Source organism: Haemaphysalis longicornis, unplaced genomic scaffold (genome assembly GCF_048455015.1).
Source record: "Haemaphysalis longicornis isolate Haplotype H1 unplaced genomic scaffold, Haemaphysalis longicornis Haplotype H1 scaffold_13, whole genome shotgun sequence".
In the NCBI taxonomy this organism is placed as follows: Eukaryota; Metazoa; Arthropoda; class Arachnida; order Ixodida; family Ixodidae; genus Haemaphysalis; species Haemaphysalis longicornis.
Window position 1 is genome coordinate 88187987 of NW_027526233.1, and position 27560 is coordinate 88215546.

The following is a 27560-nucleotide window of genomic DNA, read 5'->3' on the forward strand; positions in this document are numbered from 1 at the left end:
GCCACCTGACGAAGCGTCCACCCAGAACCCCCCCTCATGGGTGGTTACGCTCAGCAAAGGTGACAAATAAAGTTTTATATCTCTCTCTCTTTGTGTTCCAAAAATACATGATCACTCACCTAATCCTAATGCTTTAAAAAGTTGACGCAGTTCCAATTTTTATGCATAAGTAGAAGCTATGCCGTTCTTATAAATAGGTTTATTCATTAATGACGACACACTAACTAGGCTTGCCGGAATAAATAAAACTTTGATGAGTACAAAACCACTGCCACAGAATCTTGGGACGTAAACAATTCCGCACAAACTATGAAACACAAATGATCCAGTAAATATTTCATACAATGTTGAATGCCGTTTTCATTAGGAGAAAGGTCGCCGTTTTGGTACTGTATGCGGAGAGTTGCGTGATAAGATTTTTAAACCCGATTCACCGTAATGACATTTTTTCAGGCATTACCTGATAATTCTAATTGCTCTAAATTGTATTGACAATTGTACCAGCCTTTTGTTACTTGTGTAGTAGTTGTACGCTGGTTTTGTAACTGCACTACACCTGTTTTGTTATCCCTCTCGTCTTGCTTGACGCTGCTCTGTGTGTCAGGTGGCAAGGGAGCTTCATGTTGTTTCGACAGCTTTTTTTCTTGTCTTCCTGCAAATTGGCTGAAAATGAAACTCACTTTAATTCGTTTGAATTGAAGGTTGGCTCAATGACTATTACGAGCAATTGTTACACACAGTAATAATAAATTTTCAGGCGTTTAATGTTTATTCTCTGGGAGACAAACTAATTTGACCCGCAAAATGGGTTTAATGTTTTGTGATGTCCTTGAAGAATAATCTTTTGTCTCTTCTGCAGTCCTGTGAATTGAAATCAATATTTAGGCTTGTTATTTTTGTTGGCGTTGTTCGTTCATTTCAGAATCAACGTGCCGCTTAAGAACTCGGAAGAATTTTCAGCGGCATTTCACTGCAAAACTGGATCATCAATGAGGCTCCCCGACCACGAGCGTTGTGAACTTTGGTAAAGCGAAAATTTTGCAAAACAGACACGATTTCTGCAGATTGAATAAACTCTTACTTGTTCCGTGGAGCATGTTATCTCTTACTGAAAATACGTCAATTATAGGCATTTGCCCTACAAATAAGGAGGTTGGACACAAAATAGTCGATTAAGCACTGCTCATATCAAAGGAATTTATTAGGGGCACTTCACCAACCATCGTACTCCTCTTTATGAAAGCTTTTTCTATTCATAATACTAAGATTAATGAAGCGATCAAGTACGAGGTTTTGTAAATATATACTTCATTGTACTCATTAGGTTCACTGGGAGAAAGAAAGTTCTTGTTTCGTGTTTTGTTTGATTCTACGCACTGCGCGCAAGATAGTTGTGGGCAGAAAATACATATATATGTTTTAACATGGTGGTTCCTAACTCGCCGGTAAGCGGGTGCGTAAAAGACCTGCTGGTCAACTACATGAAAATTAGTAAGCAAGCTTTTTATGTTTCTCTGGAATGTTGTTTTTCGTTACTTGAAAGGAAATAAAAAATTCAAATAACGCCTATTTTCATCGCTTCACGGCGGGTATGTAGGTTTTTTGTAAACCCGTTTGGTAATATCAATGTAACTGTGTTCTGTTCACTGTGCTCTTGTTTATGGCTACCACTCTCCCAAAAAGGCATGCCCTCGCAACATCATTACCCATGCTAGGTGTCCTTCACCATACCAAGCTGCATGTCAGCACTCGGTACATTACGCCCCGTCTACTTCATAATAATTGCGTGCCCTAGACACCGACATTCCCCCGCTAAATCTACCCGGGACAACGCCCAAAAGCGCGCTTGCTCTTATTTTTTTTTCAAATCAAATCAATATTGTTTTCAACATGGCAGTGTTAAAGGCCACCCTGGCATAAAAGGAGTTAAACGCAGCTTGACGGCGCCAGGGGCCTTAATGGCAGCTTCTAGACACACGAGCAGAAAACGTTATTAGAAAACTACAAAATGTATAGGATCACGTAATATACCTGCTACGTTCACGCACATTACTTAATACCACCCACTAACTAGGTATAGTGTGTTTGCCTAATGGTGTTTGCTTTTACTCCGGCTGAGCTGACGTCGGCACGAAAGGCATGAGGAAAGACCGCAGAGGCATATTCCTTTTCACCATATTCGTTTGGTTCACCGACGAGGCGGGCCACAGAGCACGTAAAAAATCACTCCCCTGTAGTTAGAAGTAATGTCAGCTCTTGAGAAACGTTTCCTATTGTTCGTTTGAAAGATCGGTGGCGGGGGACCAGTGGCATCTTAGCGACCGCGTTTACGCCATGAGAATGCCGGAACTGGACGGGAGATGAAATCCTGTGAAGGGGTCAAAGGTAGCAAAAGGACACCAGACGTTCTTTGTAGCGCTGCTACACAGCTCAAAGCTACTGGGCGAAGTTTGTATTCGCTCCTCGTCTGGCTTTGGTGACTCGGTGGCTGGGATACGCAATGGTCAGTCGACCAGATTAAGGTAGGCGCTCCACGTGTTTACAAAGGAAACAAATTTTGGTGGCGTGAGGTACAATTATAGGCGTGCACGGTATGGGCAATACTTTAAGACGAGCCACCCCAGAATAGATTGCCAGCGCTAGGTTTGCTTTTAGTTGGGTGGCTTTCAAGTGTGCTATATTTGCGTTTTGCGCAATATTTTCTTGTTTTGATATGAGAGTGAGAGAGTCGGCCGCGTGGCAATTTTTTACCTACAAAGATTGGTTTTTCACTGTGGCCAATTAGTGGCCTAGTAAGGATTAATCACTGAGCGATCTTAACTCTGAAATTTGGAGGTACGTTTTTGAGGGCGGTGTTGTAATGGTAAAACCGAGGATTTTGATGCTTTTTTAAAGAAAAGAGAGAGGAAAGCGGGAGCCCCGCTCGAAGCGTGCCTTGCCGGACCTTTTTTGTGCGATTATGAGCCTTGAGAGTTGTAAATACCTAGTGAAAATAAAGTGTACATACTGTACATCAGTACATGCTGTACGTCTCGGGTACGTGGCGTTGGCCAAAAAGCCAGCCAGTTGTCGTTTCATCGGATCATCTCTTTGATCACTGGTGACCGATCCGACGGATCTTCACACCCCTTAAATTCCACTATGCCACATGTACTTTTACAAAACATCTGTGCAACCACAGCCTTCGACTTATAACAGAAGTAGACCTGTAAAGGGCAAATACGTTTTCCCTACGTCAAACCTCTTACTGAAAGTTTATTCGCTCGCTCGCTCGTTGGATTCCTCGCTCACTCACTGACTGGTTTGCTCACTCGCTCGCTCTCTCACTCAATCACTCGCTCGCTCACTTACTCATTTGCTGACTCACTTGCTCACTCACTCACTCACTCGCCATATTCTGATACTGCGAGACGGTGAGAAATGGATTGCTAGACTTAGCAACTGGAGATGCGGAAATTGTGCCTAAGAATTTGCAGACGTTGTAATGAATTATTCTGGTATAACTTAGTCCTCACCATATTCCATAAGAGAAAACACGGGATAGCAGGGCAGTTCAGTGCTCCTAATTAATTACCTATACTAAATACCCCTACAGTAATGTTAAAACGTGATCACAGTAATTTTACACTCTCGCAGCAGCTGCCACACAACGAAAGATTAGAAAAAGCAGCGACGTTAAATGGACGTATTTTAAAGACACAGGCAACTACATGCCGCACAATGGCAGTCAGTGCGAGAACGTATTTTGAGGAACGTACTACTCGACGGGGGGTGCTTCCCATGCGAGAAGAAGAAACCGGAGAAAATGCGAGAAATACGAGGTATAAAGAAGAGGTAGTTTCAGTAATGCAAGGTATAAAAACGTATCAAGAGCTTTACCCACGGGCTGAATGAACGAGGGGCTGGTAGAGGTGCACAGAATTTTGCGAAATTACTTTACGTTTAACCGTAGAAAAGCCGTGTCTGCCTCCAAAGCACACCCCAATGTAAATTCACGCCCTCACAACACTCGTAACCAGTGCATCCTCTTTCGAAATATATTATTGACTACGTCGTTGCTAGTGTCATCGTCTTTACAAGTTCGTTTGCTGCCGTCCCAGCTCCTCTGGTGCCACAGAATATCGTCGGCCAGTGCATGCCCGCACTTTTCTGAAGATCGCATCACAACGTCTCACGGAAAGGCCGCCAATGGGGAAAGTACCAACCCGCACACAGTTGTCATGCAGGCCCTCTTTACAATGAGCCTGGCTGGTGGTAGTTTTCCACTGTATGCCTGCAGCTGCACGTAATAATGGCAGAGGAGGGCCTTGACAACTTATTAGTGCCTGGTTCAAGCAGCAAAACTTTCTACGTCAGACCCACGGTGATCCACAGCATCTATACGATCGCCACGGGCATCACGACACCCGTCGTGAGAGCGCTTCGAAGCTGCCAACGGAAGATGGCCCGTGTATTACCGGGAGGTTATATTGCCGCGAACCATGTATTAATATTGTTTATTTATGTCTTCTTTTACCGCCGCGCTGCGTCAGTATATGTTATCTGTGTGTCGAGGGAAGCGCTTGTTCCATTATTTATTTGTATGCCGCATGTGCGATGTCTTCCTCTTTTGATAGGGAGAGAGTTTCTAACTAACGTCAACCGCCTAGAATAGTCTTCTTTGATCTACAATGTTCTAGATGCAAATCGACTGTTCCAAATACACTCACGCCGAAAGATCAGACGCTGCGGCAGTCGACTCGAGGACGCTCGCCTGCACACGTCACTTTGTTGACTGCTGCTTCGCCGCTTGTGCATTCTTTGAGTTGTTAGGGGAGCCAAAAGTCGCTAAATAAGGTTGTTTTTCTTGAAGACAACTGCGTCATGATTATCTTCGTGACGTATGGTAGAGATGCGGGGTGCGCAGCATTTACGCTCCCTACGCCCTGTGGAAGCCGACAACCCAACCCATGCCGTGCAAGCCGCCGACTTAAAGTTTTAGTGGCCGAGTTTGGTCTCCTACCAGAAAGAACGAATAGTAAGAGCGCCGCATCCGACAACATGGTGCATGAAGCCACTCCCCCAACGTACGGCTGAAATCCTGGACCGGGACCCACCTTCGTTCCGCGGATCTTCCGCTGAAGACTCCGAGGACTTGTTGGAGACAATAGAGCATGTCCGGATCTTTAACAGGTGGGATGACGAACAAACGTTTCGGCATGCGTTCTTCTATTTAGAGGCTTTAGCTCGAACTTGGTGTGAGACCCATGAAAGCTCTGTGACTGACTGGGTTCTCTTCAAGAGTGTGTTGCTTAACACGTTCGCCACCGTTGTGCGAAATGAACGAGCCGCGCGCTTGCTAAAAGCACGCACGCAGCACACAAACCAAGGGGTAGTGCCTTTGTTGAGGAGATGAAAAGATTGGTTCGACGCGCTGATCCGGAAATAACAGAACAAAAGAAACTAAGGTTCCTCATGCGAAGGGTAAGGCAGGAACTTTTTGCTTGCCTTCAAAGCAATCTTCCTACTCAGGTGGCCGAATTCGCTCTGAGGCTGCCGCAAGAGAGAAGAGGCTGGAAGTCCGAACGAATGAGTACGAAAGCATGGTCAATGCGCTGGATTCTGGGACGATCGGTGGCGGAGCTATTAGTTCCGACCCACTGCGCGAGAACTTCCGAGCAGTGGTCAGGAAGGAGCTTCGCATGCTTTTTCTAACGACGCTGAACCTCAAGTGGCTTTCTGACTGACGTCATCTTCGAAGAGTTTCAACAGGCACTGGGGACTTCTACGCCATCCGAAGCATATCGCGAGCCCCAAGCGATGACCTACTCCACAGCTTTTCGTCGACCGCGCCCTGCTCCAACCCGCCGTCAAGAGCGCCGTCTACTGTCACCCGCCCGACCCCCTGTGGACCAATACCAGACGACGAGGAAGACGCCGCATAGCGAACGCCCGATAATCGCCCGCTGTGCTACCACGGCGGAGCGGTCGACCACATTTACCGTCACTGCCCCTAAAAGAGGCTTTGTTGGCGAGGGTTCGCCTTCGACGCACCACGGCCCCAACCTGCCAGCACCCTACCGAGATTCAGGCACAACTGACCAACACGAACCGAGGTCCAGCGTGCTTCTACCATTCCTCGTCACCCTACCCTAAGCGACCGCCAAACCGCTGAAGCAACGAAGAATTCCGCCATAGAATGTCCACCAGCCCACGCGGGGGAAACTAAAAGCAGTAACTTCTGCAGCTGAAGTTGTAAGACGGTGGAAAAACGTTAGGCTGTGGCCTCGTAGGTGTTGTGAAATCCCCCCCTCAAGGACCCACCGAACAACATGCCCCCAGCCAGACAACCCGATCTAACCCTGACGAGACTCCCAAACACGATGACAACGACACGACACGACGCGTAACCGAAATAGCAGAGCCGGCACTGACGACAATGATGACGCATAGTGCGCGACCGCCAACATGCACAAGCCGACATACGACTCCCCGACGAACCCGAAACTCGAGGAAAGCGGCCTCACACATCCAGTTGCCCAACGACGGCTTTGACGTAGTCGCCCTCATCGAGACGGAGCCAAAAAAATAGTGAGCGGGTAGTTCACTTCTAAACTGAAGAACGTTACGACAAGATTGGAAGGTTCACACATACGCACAAGTGGAGGCCATCTCGTATCACCAAATGGAACGCGCACATTGCGCGTCACAATATACGGCACCACGTACTCTGCTGCCTTCGTCATTACCGAAGTGCTCCCGCGATGTAATTCTTGGAATGGACTTTTTGATGGACAACGGTGAAATATTGATCTGCAGACAAGGTCAATAACTTTTGCCTCCGATCACTCCACGTCGCCGGTACCGAGCGCCGAACACCGTGTTGCTGTAAGGATCGCCGACGATCACGTCTCCCTAGTAACCGCCGCAAGCATGATGATCACCGTCTAATGTGAGGATGCTGATACTAAAATCGACGCTATCGTAGAAAGTGACCAATATTTGCTTCTCTACCATGGTTTCGCTGTCGCAAGAGGCAATGCGCGCTATTAACAACGCAAATCCCACGTTTCGGACTCTAATTTCACCGAAGAGTACCAGAATTTTAATAGGGGCGCTGCAATGGCGTTTTTAAAAAACAACGCAAGGAGCAAGTGACGTGATTGCGGTCGCCAACTCTGAACGCGCACGCGCCGATGCTTTCAAGCTGCCGCATCCTTTCGACATAAACCCGACGCTGCCTCAAGAAAACCGGGTCACATTATTGGATGTGCTGCGTCGCTGCAGCGAGTGCTTTTCGTCAAACTCAAAATTGCGTCAGACACGCGTAGCGAAGCACCGAATTATAACCGAAGAAGAAACACGATCTACCCGACGGTGACCGCACCACGTGTGTTCACGCGATCAAATCTCCATCCCGACACTAGCCAAAAACATGCCAGCGACGACAATACACCGCCATTAAAGAGCTCCCGGGCGGCTCCGGGCGTACATTCAGGTTCTGGGCTGAATACCTGCGACGGTGCCCTCGAACACTTTTGCCCCGCAAACTACTTCTCTTCGATGGATTTGAAGACGGGCTACTGGCAAATTGATGTGGACGAGAGAGACCGAAAGAAGACTGCATTCATAACCTCGGGTGGCTTATGCGAGTTTAAGGTGATGCCTTTTGGGTTCTGCACGGCGTCAGCAAAGTTTCAGAGTCATGTACCCGGTACTAGCTGGCCTGAAGTGGCACACCTCCTTCGTACATCTCGGCTAAGTTGTGGTATTCTCCCGGACTTTCGACGCACACCTTGTAAGGTTGGAGTATGTACTCGAGGCCATTGGTACGTCGGGGTTGACGCTGAAGCCAGGGAAGTGCCCCTTCGCGCACGAGGAGTTCAAGTTTGTGGGCTACTTCGTCAACACCGCGGGAGTCTTCCCTAAGCCGGCGAAAACTTCGTCCATAGGGATATTCCCAAGACCGAAAGACAAGAAGGGCGTGCTATGATTTCTCAGACTTTGCGCATACTACCAGCGCTTCGTCGCAAACTTCGTTAGCATTGCACTTCCACTCCCACGCTTGAAAAAGGATGTCCGCCCTTTCAGCTGGGAAAACGCCCAAGATGAAGCATTCTTGAAGCTGCAACAACGCCTGCAAAGCCCCTCTGTGCTCGCTCATTTCTACGAAAACGCCGAAACAGAAATGCACATTGACGCCAGTGATACAGGCTTACGCGCCGTCCTCGTCCAAAAGCAACGCGGTTACGAAAAGGAAATACCCTGTGCCAGCCGTGGTCTGTCATAGGAGGAGAAAAACTACGCTGCCTCCCAGAAGGAGTGCCTCGCTAATAAATGGGGCATTTCAAAATTTCGCCTATACGTCTATAGTATACCAGTCAAGGTTGGGACAGAGCACCACTGGCCATGTATGCTGGTCAAATTTGAAGGACCCATCTAGCCGTCTATGGCGAGGGAGCTTGCGCCTACAAGACTTCGATGTCACAATCGTCTATAAAACCGACAGGATACACTCCGACGCCGGCTGTCTCTCCCGCACCCCCCGTCGACCCACCCCCTCAAAACAACTACGAAAACTGCGCGTTCTTCGGAGTCGGCACGGACAGCACCCTAGCCGCCCCGCAGCGTGCCAACCCGGAGTTACGCGTCCTGATCGACTACCACGAAGGACGCAACGTCGCCGTGCCTGGGGCATTCAAAGGCAACTTACTAGCATACAGTCTAAAAACTCCGCACTCGCGAAGAAAAATGGCAACACCCGGAACGAGAACGAATTATCGTTTAATAAGCCCTGCAGACCTTTGGGAAGAAATTTAGGAAGCCTGCTACGAAGACCTCTCATCACGACATCTCGGCACTGCACGCAGGATAAGAAAAATCAAGGCGAAGTACTTCTGGTACCGCCTTACATCCAATGTGTCCACTAGTCAAGAGCTGCCGTGACTGCCAGTGACGAAAAATACCGCCGACTACACCCGCCGGACTTCTGCAGCCGATCGCCGTCCCAGTGAGAACCTTACAACCGATTGGAATGGGCCTTTTGTGCCCGTTTTCCACGTTACGATCCGAAAACAAGTGGATTGTCGTACCGACAGGCTACATGACGCGATATGCAAAAACCACCGCGCTTTCGAGGAAGTCACAAAGTTTTTCGTAACATAAGTAGTGCCGCGGCATGGAGCGCCTGAAGTCCTAATCACGGACCGCGGAACATCCTGCACGGCAGAGATCATGCAAAGAATCTTACGCTACAGCAACACGCATCACTGAAGAACGACGGTGTACCAACCCCAAACAAAAGGTCTAACAGATCGTTTGAACAAGGATTGTCGATATGCTTCCATGTATGTCGACGTTGAACACGCGACCTGGGACAAAGTTCTCCCGTTTGTCACGTTTTCGTACAACACGCCTATCCAAGAAACCACGCAGATGACACAGTTCGAGCTTGCCTGCAGAAGACGGCGCTTACGATGCTTGACGCCTTGTTGCCGCACGCAGAAGACTACTATATCAAAGCCGACGTTCAAGGATACCTTCAGCGTGTGGTGGAGGCCCGCCAGCTCACTCGAGTTTGTTCTATAAACCAGCCACTAGTGGATGCCGCACGCTACAATCTCCCATGCAGAGACGCCGAGTACCACCCAGGGGTTCGTGTGTGGGTTTGGACTTCTATCCGACCACGTGGACTCAGAAGCTTTTCGGGTGGTTTTTCGGAACCTACCGGATTCTGCGACGTGTGGGCCGACTTAACTATGAGGTGATCCCGGACGGTGATTCCGCTAAATGGCAAAGAATCACGCGACCCGACATCGTCCACGTGGTTCACCTGAAACCTTTACCACGAAAGATGAAGAACTTTTGTGTTGTTTTGGCGGACTGTCCTTTATTTTAGCATCAGGGCGATGCACGTGTACAGTGTGGGTAATGCCGGGAACCATGCATAGGGTTTGTTTATTTGTGTTTTGATTTTGCCGCCCGGCTGCACCGGTATGTGTTATCTGTGTTCCAATGGAACTGCTTCTTCCATTATTTATTTGCGTGCCACACGTATTATCTCGTTTTCTTTTGTTGGGGAGAGCGTTTACAACTAACGTGAACCACCTAGAATAATCTTCATTGATCTGCAATGTTCTCGATGTAAATCGACGGTTCGAGAAACACTCTCGCCGAGAGATGCAGAGAGGCACCACGGCATTCGACTCGCCTACGCTCGCCTGCACACGTTAATTTGTTGACTGCTGCTTCGCCGCCTGTGTATTCTTTGGTTTGCTGGGGAGTGCAAGTTCACTCCAATAAACGTGTTTTCCTTGAAGAGAACTGCGTCGTTTTGGCATCGTGAGAACATGAGCAGAAACGAAAAGTATCACGAACGAACGATAGAAATAAATACAATACGCTAGAGCTTTATATACATTCGGAAAGAAAACACATAGTTGCAACTACGCCATAGGATCCCCTATTTCTCGTTTGGCTTAAATTGATGGCGATAGAAGTTTCGATTTCGACTGTAGGTCGACCCCCCAACATCACGTTGTAAAATTTCGTGAAATGGGTTTACCAAGGATTGTGTAAATACGGTATCTCGGAGTCTGTTCATGGCATGAAGGATAAAAGGCATTAGCCGAGAAAATAAGTCAAACGGAAACCTAAACGACATCTTTTATAAGTACAGCAAAGGCTTAAGTACTTAGAAAATTAATTGCATAACTAGATCCGTTTCGAAGGAAAACGACAGATAAAGAAAGGGTTTTAAAGAAGCTTGCACATTGTATTGTCAAAAGCTTATGCTTCAGGAAAGGGATCGGTAACCAACATATTTTGTAACCCTCCAGGAGAGACCCAGTAAGAAGTAGCAGCCACAGATTTCATCTTACGTGTTTTCTAATTTGAGGGCGAAGTTTGGGGGGACATCATCACGCGTTTTCCGCAGGTAACTGCAAACCAAACCGACATACGTGCAGCCTGTAATTTTTTGGTTACCCCAGCGGAATTCGAATTTCAATACTTGGACATGAGTAGAGCTAGATAGGTGATTGATGGTGATGACATGTATGGATGGTTTAAAACAGCATACAGTCAATAAGGCCACAAATTATATTTATGGAATACGTCTCTTTCTGTTTCCTAGGACCGAATCCGGGATTGCTTGTCAGGAAAATAGTAGTTTGAAGGGTTCCAGAAAAGCATAAGGCAAGAATTTTGACAGCAGAAACAACGCCACAGTTCTTCATACAGGTCTGGCCTACTCGGCAGGTGACTGTAAAACTACATAACTGACTGCCTGAAACTCACCAGGCCATCTTGGAGGCACTGAATGAACTGCACTGTGGCGAGCGATCGTACAATTATGTAAAAGCCTTCCTATCGGATCGCACCGCGTCCATAGAATAGGAGACATTCGATTCAATCCCTTTCCTATGACCAACAAAGGGACGCCGTAGGGCCCCGTAATCTCCCCCTTCTTTTTAACATTACCATGATCAAAATCGCAAAAAAACTGCAAACCATTCCCGACATAGGCTTTACCCTTTACGCTGACGATATAACAATATGGGCTACTAAAGGATCACTTGCTGTAAGAGAAGAGGTACATCAAGAGGCTACAAATTTGGTGGAAAACCTGGCTGCACAAAATGGGTTACAATGCGCACCCGAAAAATCCGAAGTTATCCGAGTCCACGGCACCCGCTATGTAAGCCCAGGGTCAATAAACATTAAGCTTGGAGATTACACAATACCCGAAAAAGATCAAATACGAGTACTAGGGATGTTTTTACAAAGTAATGGCAAGGCAAAGTTCACCATAGAAAAAATAAAGAGGTCAACTGTGCAAATTGCAAGTATAGTGAGAAGAATAACTAACAACAGAGCCGGCCTCAAGGAACAAGAAACTCTGCGCGTTATGCAGGCCTTGGTAGTCCGCCGCCTGGCATATAGCTTGCCTTTCCACTGCCTTAACAGACAAGAGACTGATCAAGCCAATGTCATACTCCGCACGGCTTACAAAGCAGCCCTCGGTCTCCCAAACTATACATCAAATGAAAAGCTGATGAGCTTGGGTGTATCCAACACCTTCGAAGAAATCAGAGAGGCACTCCTCATCTCGCAAGAACAACGCCTGGAAAAAACAAAAGCTGGCAGGGCTATCCTGCAAAGAGTGGGGTCCCCCGCGCACGTACACTCGACTATTGACAAAGTGGACATGAGCAGAGAAGTACGAACACGACTAAAAGAGCTTCGCTCACCTCGAAACATGGACCCCTGCCTGCGCAAAGAGAGAAGAATAGCACGAGTAGCCTTCCTACGGAAACAACTTGAAAAAAAATGTCATCTACACCGGCGCTGCTTTCTACAGCTGGAAAAATGCCTCCATAGTTATAATTGATCACGAAGGATCCATCAAGGATTGCCTCACGCTAAAAGATACCACTGCCGACGAAGCCGAAACTGGTGCTCTCCTCCTGCAATAAGGTACGGGCAGCATACGAACCGAAGCCTCCAAATAGACACAGATTCCAGAAAGGCTACGCAAAACCCAATGAATGGAAGAATTCACAAGCGACTTAAAAAATTAGAGCCGAAAATGTCGAATCAATTCCACCGCATTCTATGGACTCCAGGACACGAGCAGCTGGAGGGAAACGAGAGGGACGACCAGGCTGCGCGCGATCTTACAAACCGCGCGGCTAACAGTCCTAGCCTTCCGCAGCCCCTCCCAAGTGGCTTTGGCGAACGCCTGACTGTCCAACGAGGTGAAGGAGCCCTTTTCTCCAACCCGGACAAGAACCTCTCTGGTGCAGAAGCTCAAACGCTGAGGCAAATCCAGACGAACACTTATCCTAACAAATCCTGGCTATCCAAAATGTTCCCTCAAACACACACAGCCGCATGCAATAAATGCGGAAACCCTGCCAACTTATTTCGCGAACCTTGGGCCTGCCGTATCATCTGGCGTATGGGACCAGATGGCCTGACCAGATGGCCTATCATCTGGTCGCTATGGGAGGCAGCTCTGACCAGCTCCGACTTCGGGATTCAGAAGGACTTAATTCTTCGAGCCCGGAGAGGAGCAGAAGAGTCTGGGGCCCTCGAAGGAGGGCACCACCTTTAAGACAATCGCGCCACCTCGTTTTTTCCTAATAAACGTTTCATCTCTCTGTCTCTTTCTCACGAGGCTGAGCATGTGGCCAGGCTTTTTATATGGCCGCGCCAACCAAGCGCGGGTGGTCTCTAATCTCGGTGAGCTGTAAGCTGTGTTGTAGGCAATACTTCGGTACAGCCAAAATCGAATCAAAATGGCGACCAAATTGGTCGGGACCCATTTACTGGAATTTTTTCAGTGTGTATTCAGTAAACAAAGTGGGTGAGAAACACATTTGTCATTTAGCTGTGAATCGATCTACACCAGCAAAGCGGCAGACCTTAGGTAGCTTGCGTATACCTGGAGTATAATAGGATTAGTCGCGAAAAATGGTAGATCACTGGTGCGGATGTGGGCACTGCTTTCAATTTTTGAAAGGCGCTTCGATAGACACTCGACCTATCTACATGTGTGAACCAAGCTCCAGAAGCACCGTAAACACAGATGAAAAATACGGAAAACTTCAGGAGAAGCCATACAGAGGAGAATAGCTAGAAGAGGCTATTTTCCCCACGGCGTCTTGTCTTACTTCACTATTACAATAGGAATCCAAAAGAAAAATCCATACTGACAATCTGGGGTAGCTCAAAAACGTGTTTAAAAAAACTGATGCAAAGAAGTGGCTACAAATACGAAGAAAGGTCAGTGGCCGAGTGAAATTAGGCTCCTTCAAGATATTGTAGATTTTAAGTTATCGGTGGCTGGTGGCATCTTTTAGAGCAAATAGCAAAGAACCTTTGAAGACACAAAAGAGAACGAGCACTAATCGCCTAGTCAGGTTTATACAAAGAAACCCGAAATTAAAGCGCAATAGCGATATTCTACTATGTGTGATCTACTGTCGCAAGGGCGTCTCAGGACAAAAAGCGCCAAAACGAAGCATTTTTATATAATGTTTGTTTCTAAAATACAACGGCACTCATTGTGGCGTACTTAGAGAAAATAGTGTAGATACGGTTGTAAAGGGTTCTTACTATAAAAAGCCGAGATGATTAGAATGATACAAAACAAGGACGATGGTTCAGTGTTACAGTGCTAGGGGCTTCATAACATTCCCCTAGCTGCAGCGATGTGAGTGACGTCCCTGGCACTTGTGATGAAAATACTCCGGGCCATCCTTACTTGCATCGCTTGGCCCTGATGTCACCAATGGTAAGATATTGGTATAAAATGAAGTGTCGGTGAGGTAAGCCAAAAGTAGTTCATTTCTGATAGCTGGTAGATCGGTAAAAAAATAATGACATGCAAAAGTATCGTGTAAGTGTATCTTTCGGGGAACTGTGGTTTACTTGAATTATGGTGTGCCAAACATTCAATCAAAAGATGCATAACTACACGCGGAGTCACTGTCCAGACTTCTCACAAGCTGGTAATGGGGTACCGTTTGAAAGATATGAATGTGTATCATGTGTATACACTGTTCTTATACTGGATATTGATATTTCTGTGGACGTGGTAAATTTTCCTGTATTGCATTTCCCTATTTCCAGTTTTATAATGTGCAGTTTGTTTTGCGCATTGCGTGTCCCCCTGTAGCTGCCAGTGCCTCCGAAGCCTACTTCGAACTAGTGCCTTCCGTTGTAGGTAAGGAATTTGTGGCATACCTACAACACGGCGGAGAGCAGTCACAGCGTTATTCTGATCAGCGATTTCAGTTCCCGAGATGCCGCAGTGTCCAGGTACCCTGAAAACTATTAAAGTGAATTTTAGAACACAGAAAGGAATTATGGATTTAATAAGACATCTTAAAACGAAGTTCCTGGTTTGTTGTCTCAATGCATAGCGCAGGGAGTCTGCAAAAATAATGTAACTGTGTATTTATATTCTGGTAAGTGTAATGTGTTCCACACTGATCAAAATGCCCTGCTACCTCTGCTTTAGACATATTGGTACTTTGCTTTATTGCCTTTGTGATAGCAAAGGTAGGTCAATGTGCAGCGCACGACACAGAATAGCCAGACTTCGAGGCATCTCTGTAAAACGGTGTATAAAGATACTTGAGTCGTAGCTGTAGGGAGCCTTGTAAGATGAGCTCTCGAGATGGAGTTCTTTCGCTAAAAGCTCTAAAAGATAAATCACATGAAACCAGAGACATTTCCCATGGACGAACAAGGTCGGTGATCATGATATTGTAAGTCTCTAGTGAAGGGCCTGTGCATTGTGGTGGTCAATCCGCCTGACAGGTGGTGTAGCGCTTGCCAAACAGAAAGCGCCACCACAACAGAGGTAGTTTGTAGGACGAGGAAGGGGAACCTGTTTGGAAGCGCTCGGCCAAGACGACAGCTGGACGGCGCCCTCGGGGTGTAGGCCCGAGGTCCGTCGCCGGCGGTGCTGTCGAAGCTATCATCCGTCGCGGCGTAGGTTTGACGACAGTCCTCGATGCCGGCGGGAGAAGCCGCTGTCCGGCACAGGAGTGCGCGGTGTGCCAGTGACTCGGAGCGCCGCCAGCGAGACCTTGTTGCAGGGCTAAGCTCTCTCCTCTCAACGCTAGTCGTCGGCACCGCGACGTTCTTCACCGTGGGACCATAACGCCGGTTTGGAGCTCCTCGGTGCACGGAGCTCCGCAGCGTCGTGAACAGTGCCGACTCGTATCGACTCGCCAAGCCACCACCCTATCTCTTCATCTCCGCTTCATCCACCGTGCCAGCCCAAGCGGACTGAAGTACGCTAATGTCTCGCTAGTTAGCTCTGATCGTTGTAAAAAGTTTAACCCCACTTTTCATACCTGCCCATTTGGATTGTCTCTTGAATAGAATCCTAAAATGTGTGTGTTCGTGTAGAAGTAGTGCACGGCTCATAGCTCTCCGCACGATCCATCCCATTCATTCCTAACAAAGTATCACTAAGAGAAATCCCAAGCTCCTGAGCTTGTACTTTCACTCTCAGAGAAGATGGCATAGATATTGAGGGCCGATTGATATACAAGTGCATGGAAGAGGTGTCATTGAAAACATTTACACCATTTTCCCGCGAGGGGAACCATGGGGTAGACGCGACGCATCGGTGGTTGCCGTTGCGTTTCCGTTTTGTTAGCGTGTGGATTGCTGATGTTGTGTGTCCTATTTACGCAGCATGTTCACCCCCAATGCTATGCGAGATTTTATGTATGTAAGGGATGACAGCTATCTTTTCTTTAGCTCTTCTTTCTTTGTCCTTTCTCTGATTTTCTGCCTTCTGTTCATCGCTCAAACAAGACTAAAATTTTTCTTTTGCGATGTAAACCTTCCGCGACGGAAACAATAACCTGCCTGGGGTAACCCGCGGCTTCCAAACGTACCACCTGCGTTCCAAGGCTTTCATCCACCGCGTGCGGGCATGACTTGCTGAGAGCGCTAGACACGAAAGACAGCACAATATTCCTCTTTACCAGCTTGGTGTGTGCCAATCTGTACGGCAGGGGCGGCTTGTTGGCTCTAGGCTCGTACAACCAACACACGTGATCATCCTTAAAACGTAGCCGCAAATCTAAAAACCTGATGCTGCCATTCTCGGGCAATTCAAACGTAAAATGAGCGGCGTAAAACAGGCATTGAAAGCCGCCAAGATACGCGACACTAGAGGGTGAGACGATGATAAAGCGGCATTAATGCTGTTCATGGCTGAAGGGTCAATAAAACATGAAGTGTCTAAAACAAATAAAAGTCATCGACGTATCTGAAAATTTTCAACACATTAAGGTCACCTAGCCGCTGAAAGAGGGCGTTGTCACAACGGGCTAAAACAAATCACTTAAAACCGGTGCAATGCACGACCCAATACAAACACCCTGCTTTTGGAGGTAAATGTTACTGTCAAATGAAACAAAGGTTGATGTAAGATAAAAAGATAAAAGCTCCAAGAAACCACTCGTGCTCACACCACACACGTTCTGAAATCCGACCGCCCCGAAGCTGGTAAAGAGGAATATTGTGCTGTCTTTCTTGTCTAGCGCTCTCAGCAAGTCATTCCCGCACGCGGTGAATGAAAGCCTTCGAACACAGGTGGTACGTTTGGAAGCCGTGGGTTACCCCCAGGCAGTTTATTGTTTCCGTCGCGGAAGGTTTACATCGCAAAAGAAAAATTGAGTCTTGTTTGAGCGATGAGCAGAAGGCAGAAAATCGGACAAAGGACAAAGAAAGAAGAGCTAAAGAAAAGATAGCTGTCATCCCTTACATACATAAAATTTCGCATAACCTCAAGAAAGTCGGGCAACGTTCAAGGGTCAAGGTCTTTTTCACGGCGCCTAACAAGCTTTTGGCTTTGTGCAGGTTGAGCTGTCCCACGCGTGCACGGAAACCGATCTGCGCTATCAAGCACAGAGACGCGTTTGTGAAATGCCGACGTAGCGTTGTCTACAAAATTCCTTTGTCGTGTGGCAGACACTATATCGGCCAGACCGGCTGATGCTTAAACGCTCGCCTACAAGAACACAAGAACAAGGTCAGGAGCGTAGCCACCGACGGCCAGCTGGCTGCCCACTGTAGAAAATGTGTCTCGGGTAACCAGTGTCATCCCCTGTACGACCAGACTACCATCTTGTATTTTCACCACTCGGCCCTCACAAAGAAAATTGTGGAAGCAGCCGAGATAGCGAGGTCGGGAGATCAATGCGTCAGCAGGCCGTCTGCGGCTTTATCAAACACGAATTGGACCCCCAATGCGTCGCATCTACCCCATGGTTTCCCTCGCGGGAAGATGGTGTAAATTTTGTCGTCACCATTTCAAATCATCGGCGGTCACCGGAGGATGTCATCGGAGGAGCGCCGGCGGAACGACTGAGCGGAGCCGCGCAGTTACCGCGTGTACATGTACGCTGAGGGGAATGAGAGAGAGCAGCGCAGAGCAGCGCATGCGCATGTGTTAACCCGCACCCACGCACAGCTGGCACGGCGACGAAGTGAGCGCAGCCGAGCGCTAACACGCAGATGGCACTGCGGTGAGAGCGGTGCTAGCGCGCAGCTGGCGCGGCGACGAAAATGGGGGAGGGATGCGGATTACGCCGGAGAGACAAGGCGGGTGAAAGAGATGCGTCGCATCTAATAAACAAGGAAGGGTGATTTTTTATGGATGTTGTCACCAGGGATAGGCTGATTGAGTGTAGGGTTTGACGAGCCGACGCAACGCCGGCGATGAGGCGCGCCGTAGATGAGGGTGTCATGCGTCAAGGGCACCCTCTTAGAGGGGAGGCATCAAAACTCCTGAAAAGGAAAAAAACAAAGTAACGGCACTTTGAATGGCGCGCCATTAAAGCACCAATGAGCGAACGCCAGCCCCTAAACCACGTGGCATAGTGGTCAAATATGACAGGGCGGTTGTCAGCCAATTAGAGGACGCCGCGAAGGAGACCAGTGGTGTTATGGCCATATATGGGCATGGAAAGGCAAGGAACCAATGAGAGCACTAATTGGAGAGCCCAGAGGAGTTAAAAGCCGGTCCCGCAACGAGAACGAGGCGCCAAGAAACCGGGAGGGGGCAGGAGCATGTGAGCTTCAAGGAACGAGCCCGGGGTACACGGCGAGGCCACCGACTATGCCAACCATGTCTGGGCGGGAGCGGGCCGGCTACGCATTGGCTGCGGCATCTTAGGCACACCACGAACTTGCGTTTTCGTCGTCCCAGCGACATCGGTCGAGCACCAGCGGCCAACTTCTACGCTACGTCGACCTGCGCTTTGACGGCCCCGAAAGCCTACGTTCGGGCCGAGCCAACCTGGCAGAAGGCTAGAAAGGGGTAGACACCGAGGAAACTAGAGGACGCGCGGAGACAACGCCGTCCAAGCAACGGCAGCGTGTATGAGCACCGGCATCAAGGACTTCCAGCGGGAGCGGCTACCAGAAGGTAGCTACAAAGGAAGCAAGTCAGGACACGTGGAGCCCATGCCATCCAAGGAGTGACGGCCCGCATCGAATGCCGGCTCCGAGGCGAGATGAGGACGGCTCTCACCGAGTCGTGGCAAGGCAACGGTGCGATACGTCAGCGCAGACAACCGGGTAGGCCAGTCACTCTTGCCTTCGCTAGGGATCTACTGTAACCTTGACCACATGTATTTAATTTCTACAAATATGTCTTAACACCCGTTTGTTCTATGACCCACTCTGCTCTCTTCCTACCCCTTAATGTTACACCTATCGTCTTCCGTTCCGTTGCTCACTGAGTCGTCCTCAATTAGGTAGAACCCTCTTCGTGAGCCTACAAGTTTCTGCTCCGTAGGTGAGTACCGTTAAGATGTGACCTGTCGTACCCTTTCATCTTCAGGAACAATGGTAGGCTTCCTTTCATTATCTGAGAATGCCTTCCGAATGGACTTCACCCGATCTTTATCCTTCTAATTATCTCTGCCTCATGGTTCGGATCCAGGGTCAGTACTTGGACTAAGGATATATATTTGCTTACCACTTCCACTCCCTCGCCAACTTTTTCAAACAGCTGTTTTCTCGCGAGGTTATTCATTATTACTTAAGTTTTCTCTATACTAATTTTCAAGCGCATGGTTCAAGTGCGGTAAGCATGCCTTGGAATTCTTCCCCCGAGTTATTTAGCATGACAACGTCATCTCAAATCGGAGGTTATTGAGGTATTCTTCATTAACCCTTACTCCTATCTGTTCCCAGCCCATCGTTCTAAATACTTCTTGTAAATGCTGTGGATAACATTGGAGAGATTGTGTATCCTTGTCTGACGCCCTTCCTTACAGGTATTTTACTCTGAGGTCAAATTTTCACAGCTCATTTGTACAACCCAAGATTATCCTGGCCCTATGCAGCAGTCATTTCATTCTTTAGGCAGTTTTATTTTATTTCAAATCAAATCAAATCACGTCTTTATTTATTTTTCCTTTTGTTACAGAGCTTGAGCCAATCACAAAAAGCTGCTGTTTCAAGCAGCTTGACGAGGTGGCTGGCCCAGTACTGGCAGCAATGATCGGCGCAGATTTTAACAGAAAAGTAAAGTCATACATACTCACACACAGTATACATTTTCATTCGTGTGACCTAATACAGCATACAGATAAAAAAACGCAACGAGGAACACACTTGAACTCGCACACACGAAAATATAATGATAACCGCTATCTTACTATTCGTGATAGCAAAAAAAGAAAAAGAAAAAAGAAAACAGAACAAAAGGATCCCCTCTCTGCAACTTCGTTTTTTCCAGTTGCGAACATCAGCTGAACAAAAGCAACCAAATATAAGAGCGCATCAAAGAAACAACTCGTGAAGACGTTTTCTTGACAAAATAGCAATATGAATGTTTTGCGCTTCAAATTTGTTGGGTAGTTGTGGAAGAATGTAATTTCATTTTATTTTCTTCTTATCTTTTTGTTTATCCCTAATACAAATGTTCAACACTTTTTGTTGGCGCTCTTTGCGCTTCGCTGGCTTTGCGCCAAGAAACGGGCAATCACCATTAGTAGGACCATACTCATACCACACGCATTTTAGACACTAACATGACAGCGAAGGACCATTAAATACAATCTTGGCGCTGTTTGTCGTTGGATGCCCTTGCGCCATAAACTGCCACTTACTACAACTAAACAAAGGTATTTTACTGCTCCCTTAGGGAAGACGACAGTTGCCCTGAACCCATTGTAAAAATCCTCTAGTATTCTTACATCCTGCTCGTCTACATCCTGGTTCCGCAATGCCTGAGTGACTGCTGAGGTTTTGACCGAGTCAAATGCTTTCTCATAATTCATTAGGTCTATATATAGGGGTTCAGATTACTCCGGGCACTTTTCTATCACGTGACTTTACTGCAAAAGAAGTATATGTCTAACCCCCCCCCAGTTTTCATTCCGGTGTCATCGATTTACTCGGCACCGTTTCGGTGCTCCTCCGCCCCACCGTTTGCACCTCTTTCACAACTATTTTCCATATTGTGTGCAAAGAAACCTATTATGTGCAATGAAAAACGGAAGTCTTCTTCCGGAAATGTCAGTAAAGTTTCATTTTTAAATGTTTTTCCCGTGTGTGTCTGTCGCTGCTTACCTTAGTCTCTCGCACTCTGTGAGAGTTTTTGTGCTTCCAAACCATATATACATAACAAATACCCTCTCACCCTTTCTCTACAAGAATATCCCAGAACATTCACTACAGCTGACCTCTTTCTTACCGACTTCGCGGCTCAACCTATACACCCGTCTTTCCCCTACAATATCTCCCCCAGCATACTCCCAAACCAATCCACTTCCTGCATTCCACTCCCTTCTCTCCTCTCACCAGGGGACCTACCCCAAATAAAGCGTGCCAGCCACGAAAAGGTTTGCCCTGATGATGGCAATGCTCTTTGCAGAAACAATGGTAACAATCGTGGGTTCTACGTTGTTGGAAGTTTTCTTTTCTGTTAAATATATGATATATATATATATGTATATGTATATATTTCCACACACACACACACACACACACACACACACACACACACACACATATATATATATATATATATATATATATATATATATATATATATATATATATATATATATATATATATATATATATATATATATATATATATCTGAAGAAAGGGAGTCCTCTCCCTGAAACGTCAGTAAACTTATTTTTATTTTCTAAGTCTTTCTCGTTTGTCTCTGTCTCTACTAATCTTATATATATATATATATATATATATATATATATATATATATATATATATATATATATATATATATATATATATATATATATATATATGTATGTACCACACTCATATATATATGAGTGTGGTGAACCGTAAAAATACTGGTTCGGTTACAGTTCTGGTTTAGGCGAAATCATTTCGTTCCGGTTCGGGAGCTTGCACCGGTTCGCGAATGGGCTCGATGAGTAGCAATACCAATAAACTTAGAAAAAAAAGGTTTCGTAGTTTAAAACCATGGTCAAATCAAAATAAAAGCACCAATTCAAAATGCTGCTGTTCACCAAGGGTAGTGCTGCTACTAGAAACCAAACTTTAAACAATTACGAGACATTAGAAAAAGAGATGAAGTGGCCACGATTTGCCCCTACTTTTTTGCCAAACTTTATGTTGTCTTAGCGACTATTCATAAAGCCACCGCCAAGAGATACAACGGTGGGATATATTTTCACCGTGGCCTTTTTCGTTGAATTTGCTATCGTCGGTATGGAATCGGCCATCACGCTAACCTTGAAACCTTAACTTTATGCCTGCGTACTGGTGCGTTCAAATACCAAGCCCTAATACCAATGGCGCACAATTTTATATTTTTAACAAAACGAAAAATCCTACAACAGGCACATAAATACTAAAATAAATTATAGTATTTTGTCACCCAGAATAATTTGTTAGCTGTCACCTCTTCGAATGTGTTAGCCAAACTTTTATTAACAGTAAGCTTCAGGTAACGCTCACTCTTCGCAATATTGCTGTTATTACCGCAATTGCTTTTGAGGTAGCTATACCAGATGTGTGCATTACAATCAGTATGTCATCGTACCGCCTGACCCACGGCCATCATTCCATGTGCTGCATTGCGGAATCGTATAAGAGATTATGCTGCTACAAAATGAAAGGGAACTTTTACGCGGTGAGGGTGAGATGGTACTTTTTTGGGTCGATGCTGGTGAGTTCGTCCTCAGCAGCACTCCCCTCCGAAGCGAGGAGCAGTACATGTAATGTATAGAGTTAGGCAGACTTAAGAAGTGCAATTTAAAAAAAAGCAGATCTGAAAGACAAAAAACTGCAGAACAAGCCGAAAAGATGATCGCTGGGCGAATAGGGCAGTGTGAGGTACCAGCCTTTCTTGTTAAACGTGGCATCGGTTTATTACTGCTTCTGCTTCTAAGACAAAGTCGAGGGTTGCAGTTTCTTGCCAAGGGATTAAGTGCGCACCTTAACAGTTTTCCCAGTTTTCCCTCTTGTTATTTGTACCAGTAAAAAGCGGAACTTGTCCACTGTACTGTCATCAAAAACTGACCACGGAGCTCACATCCTTCGCATTGATGACACGTTTGGTTGTGATAGGTGGGCAAAAGAAAAGTATAGAGCAATATCCATGTTTTGGTGCTTTTTTACTTATTTGGTTTTACTTACTTCTTGCGTATTGTTTTAAAACAACATAATTCGTCTTTTCTTTTTTGTTGTTTTCCGTGTGAAAAGATTTTTTTTAAACTGGCGCATTTGATGCCCCGTGGTATAGCTCATCTCCGAGGCGCAGCTTGTGTTGCAGGCCGGCAGACTTATTTTAGCCAGCTCTTGATATCAAACGTGAATCAAAATTTCGATAGACAGATGTTGTAGATTTCCATCTCCTTCATAAAAACGGTCATGGGGAAGGGAGATCGAGGCCACTTGCGGTCAGCAGCAAACGCCGTAGCCACTGATCAGCTCCTGCGGTCACACTTGTCAAGTATTAACAATTTGCATGTGTCGGACCTTTTAAACAAATTATGAAATGCAAAACGTTTGCACACGCTGGGTGTGGGCTTTCGCTGTTGCGAAGTGGAGCCCTCCTGCAGCCTGATTTTTCCAAAAAAGTCGCAGCTAGGGAAGGGCAAAGTCGTTTTATATGCACCACGCTCGCGCTTCCAGTAGCAACAGACAATTGCTACATAGGTGCTCATTCATTTCCACTGTTGTTGCCTAGAGTGTGAAGTGTTCAATTGTCTGTAGGGGAAAGTGCATGAGCGGGTACGAAGTTGATGGTACGTGAAAGAAACAAAGGACTGAATTGCATTGACTGTGCAATATTGTCATGAAGCCAAGGACGACGCAGTTGTCTTGAAGGAGAAACAAGTTTATTGGAGCGAACTTGTGCTCCCCTATATACTCAAAAGAATACAGAGGCGGCGAAGCAGCGGTCAAACAAAGTGGCTTGCGTCGGCGACCGTCGCAGAATCGAATGCCCCGGCGTCTGCTGTGCAGGCTTTAATCTTTCGGCGCGAGATTTTCTGGAACCGTCGATTCACATCCAAAACACTGTAGATCACGGAAGATTATTCTGGGCTACCGGAGTTAGGGCGAACCACTCTGCTTATCTGAATGAGTTAGCCCGTGTGGCATAAAAATAAAGAATGGAACACGCGCTTCGCATGGGACACAGATAACAGATCCGGGCGTGGCCGGGCAATAAAAAGAAACAATAAATAAACAAACAAGTATATTGTTTATGGCATCGCCCCCCCTTCAAGAGTGCATCGACCCGATGCTAAAAAAAACAACCGTCCAAACAAATAGCAACAACAAAACAACAACAAAAACGTTCGTCATCTTGCGAAGTACGGTTTGAGGCGAACCACGTGGACGACTTCGGGTCGCGTGCGTCGTCATGATGTGCCGGAATCACCACTGGGGATCACTTCGTAGGTTTATTGGCCAACACGTCGTAGAATTTGGTAGGGTCCGAAATACCGTCGCAGAAGCTTTTCACATTGAGTCCGCGTCGTCGAATGGGAGTCCAAACCCACACGCGATCCCCTGGTTGGCACTCGGCGTCGGAGGTTGTAGCGGCCGGCATCCACCAGCTGCTGGTCCGTTATACGACCCCGAGCGAGCTGGCGGGCCTCCTCCGCACGTTGAAGGTATCTTTGGACGTCGGCGTAGAGTTCGTCGTCTTCTACATGTGGAAGCATGGCGTCGAGCATCGTAGTCGGCCGTCTTCCATAGACAGGATCGAACGGAGTCATCTGCGTAGTTTCCTGAGTCGCTGTATTGTACGCAAACGTGACATACGGGAGGACTTCGTCCCAAGTCCTCTGTTCAACGTCGACGTACATGGACAGCATATCCGCAATCATCTTGTTCAGATGTTCCGTTAGTCCGTTCGTTTGGGGGTGGTACGCCGTCGTTCTTCGGTGATGCGTGTTGCTGTAGCGTAAGATACCTTGCATTAGCTCCGCGGTAAAGGCCGTTCCGTGGTCCATGATTAGGACTTCAGGAGCTCCATGTCGCAGCACAACTTGGTTTATAAAGAACTTGGCAACTTCTTGTGCAGTCCCCCTCGGAAGAGCGGTGGTCTCTGCGTAGCGCGTCATGTAGTCTGTGGCTACGACAATCCACTTGTTCTCTGACCGCGACGTAGTGAACGGGCCTAGAAGGTCCATTCCAATCTTTTAAAGGGCGTCGACGGGACGGGGATCGGTTGCAGAAATCCGGCGGGTCTTGTCGGCGGCGTTTTTCGTCGCTGGCATTCACGGCAACTCCGAACATAGTGGGTGACGTCGGATGTAAGGGGGGGCCAGAAGTACTTCGCCTTAATTTTTGCAATAGTGCAAGCTGTGCCGAGATGTCCGGAAGACGGGTCGTCGTGGTACGCTTCAAAATTTCGTCACGAAGGTCTGCGGGGATGACAAGTAGATAATTCGTTCCCGTTCCGGGGCTGAAATTCTTCTTCACGAGGACGGAGTTTTTGAGGCTGAATGCTGGTAAGTTCCGCTTGAACGTTTTAGGCACGGCGACGTTTCGTCCTTCGAGGTAGTCGACCATTACGCGCAAGTCGGGGTCGGCACGCTGCTGGGCGGCTAGGTCGCCCTCCGTAACAACCCCGAAGAACGCGCTGTCTTCATCGGAGTCTTGTGGTGGTGGGTCGACAGGGGCGCGGGACAGGCAGTCGGCGTGGGAGTGCTTCCTGCCGGATTTGAAAACGATTGTAACGTCGAACTCTTGCAGGCGCAAACTCTACCGCCCAAGACGGCCAGAGGGGTCCTTCAAATTGGCGGGCCAACACAGCGCATGGTTGTCTGTCACAACCTTGAACGGTCTACCATACACGTATGGGCGAAATTTTGAAATGGCCCATATGTTTGCCAAGCACTCTTTTTCGTCGGAAGAGTCGTTTTTCTCCTCCTTCGACAGACCACGGCTTGCATAGGCGATTACCTTTTCGTAACCGCTTTGCTTTTGGATTAGGACGGCCCCAAACCTATATCCCTGGCGTCCGCATGCATTTCCGTTTCGGCGTTTTCGTCGAAATGAGCGAGCACAGGAGGGTATTGCAGGCGTTGTTTCAGCTCGAAGAATGCTTTTTCTTGAGCGTTTTCCCAGGCGAAAGGGGTGCTATCTTTTGTCAGGCGCGTGAGTGGCTCTGCGATGCGTGCGTAGCTTGCACGAAGCACCGGTAATATGCGCACAGTCCGAGAAATCTTCGCACGGTCTTTTTGTATTTCGGTCTTGGGAAGTTTGCTATGGCTGATATTTTCACTGGGTCAGGCAGGACTCCCGCGGAGTTCACGACGTGTCCCAAAAACTTGAGTTCCTCGTAAGCGAAGCGGCACTTTTCGGGCTTCAGCGTTAACCCCGACTAGCGGATAGCCTCGAGTACAGACTCTAACCTTGCAAGGTGTTCATCGTAAGTAAGGGCGAATACCACAACGTCGTGGAGGTAGACGAGGCAGGTGTGCCACTTCAGGCCAGCTAGCACAGTGTCCATGACTCTTTGAAACGTTGGTGGCGCCGTGCACAGCCCAAACGGCATCACCTTGAACTCGTACAGACCGTCCGGGGTTATTAATGCAGTCTTCTCTCGGTCCACTTCAATTTGCCAGTAGCCGGTCTTCAGATCCATCGATGAGAAGTACTTCGCGTGGCAGAGGTGGTCGAGGGCGCCGTGGATTCATTGCAGGGGGTACACGTCCTTTTTGGTGATTTTGTTCAGTCTCCGGTAGTCAATGCAGAAGCTTAAAGTGCCGTTCTTTTTCTTCACGAGTACGACCGGCGCAGCCCACGTACTTTTTGATGGCTGTATTATGTCGTCGCTAAACATGTCGTCGACTTGAGTCCGGATGGCTTCCTGTTCGTGGGAAGAGACGCGGTACGGTGACTGTCGGGTAGGTCGGGCTCCATCTTCGGTTATTATTCGGTGCTTCGCTAGAGGGGTCTGACGTAGTTTCGAGTTCGACGAAAAACACTCGCTGTAGCGCCGCAGCAAGGCCAATAGTTTGTTCCGTTGTTCTTGCGGTAGCGCCGGATTCACGTCGAAGGAATGCGGAAACTTGAAGGTATCTTCGGGTGCGCGTTCAAAGTCGGCGACTGCGAACACGTCACTTGCTTGCTGCGTTTCTTCGAGGAATGCAATTGCAGCGCCCTTGTTTAAATGCTGGTACTCCTCGGTGAAATTCGTGACCTAAACGTGGGATTTGCGTTGCTTAAGCCGCACAATGCCTCTTGCGACAGACACACCGCGGTCGAGAAGCAACCTTTGGTCACTCTCCACGATAGCGTCGGCATAGGGAACAGCACCTTCACAGTAGACGGTGATCATCAAGCTTGCGCGGGGTGGCCGGGTGACATGATCATCAGCGATCCTTCCAGCTGCACGGTGTTGGGGGTTCGGTTCCGGCGTCATAGAGTGATCGGAGGAAAACGTTATCGACTTGGTCTGCAGATCAATTATTGCGCCGTTGTCTGTCAAAAAGTCCATTAAGAGAATTACGTCGCGGGAGCAGTTGGGCAAAATGACGAACACTGCTGGCTACGTCGTGCCGTCTAT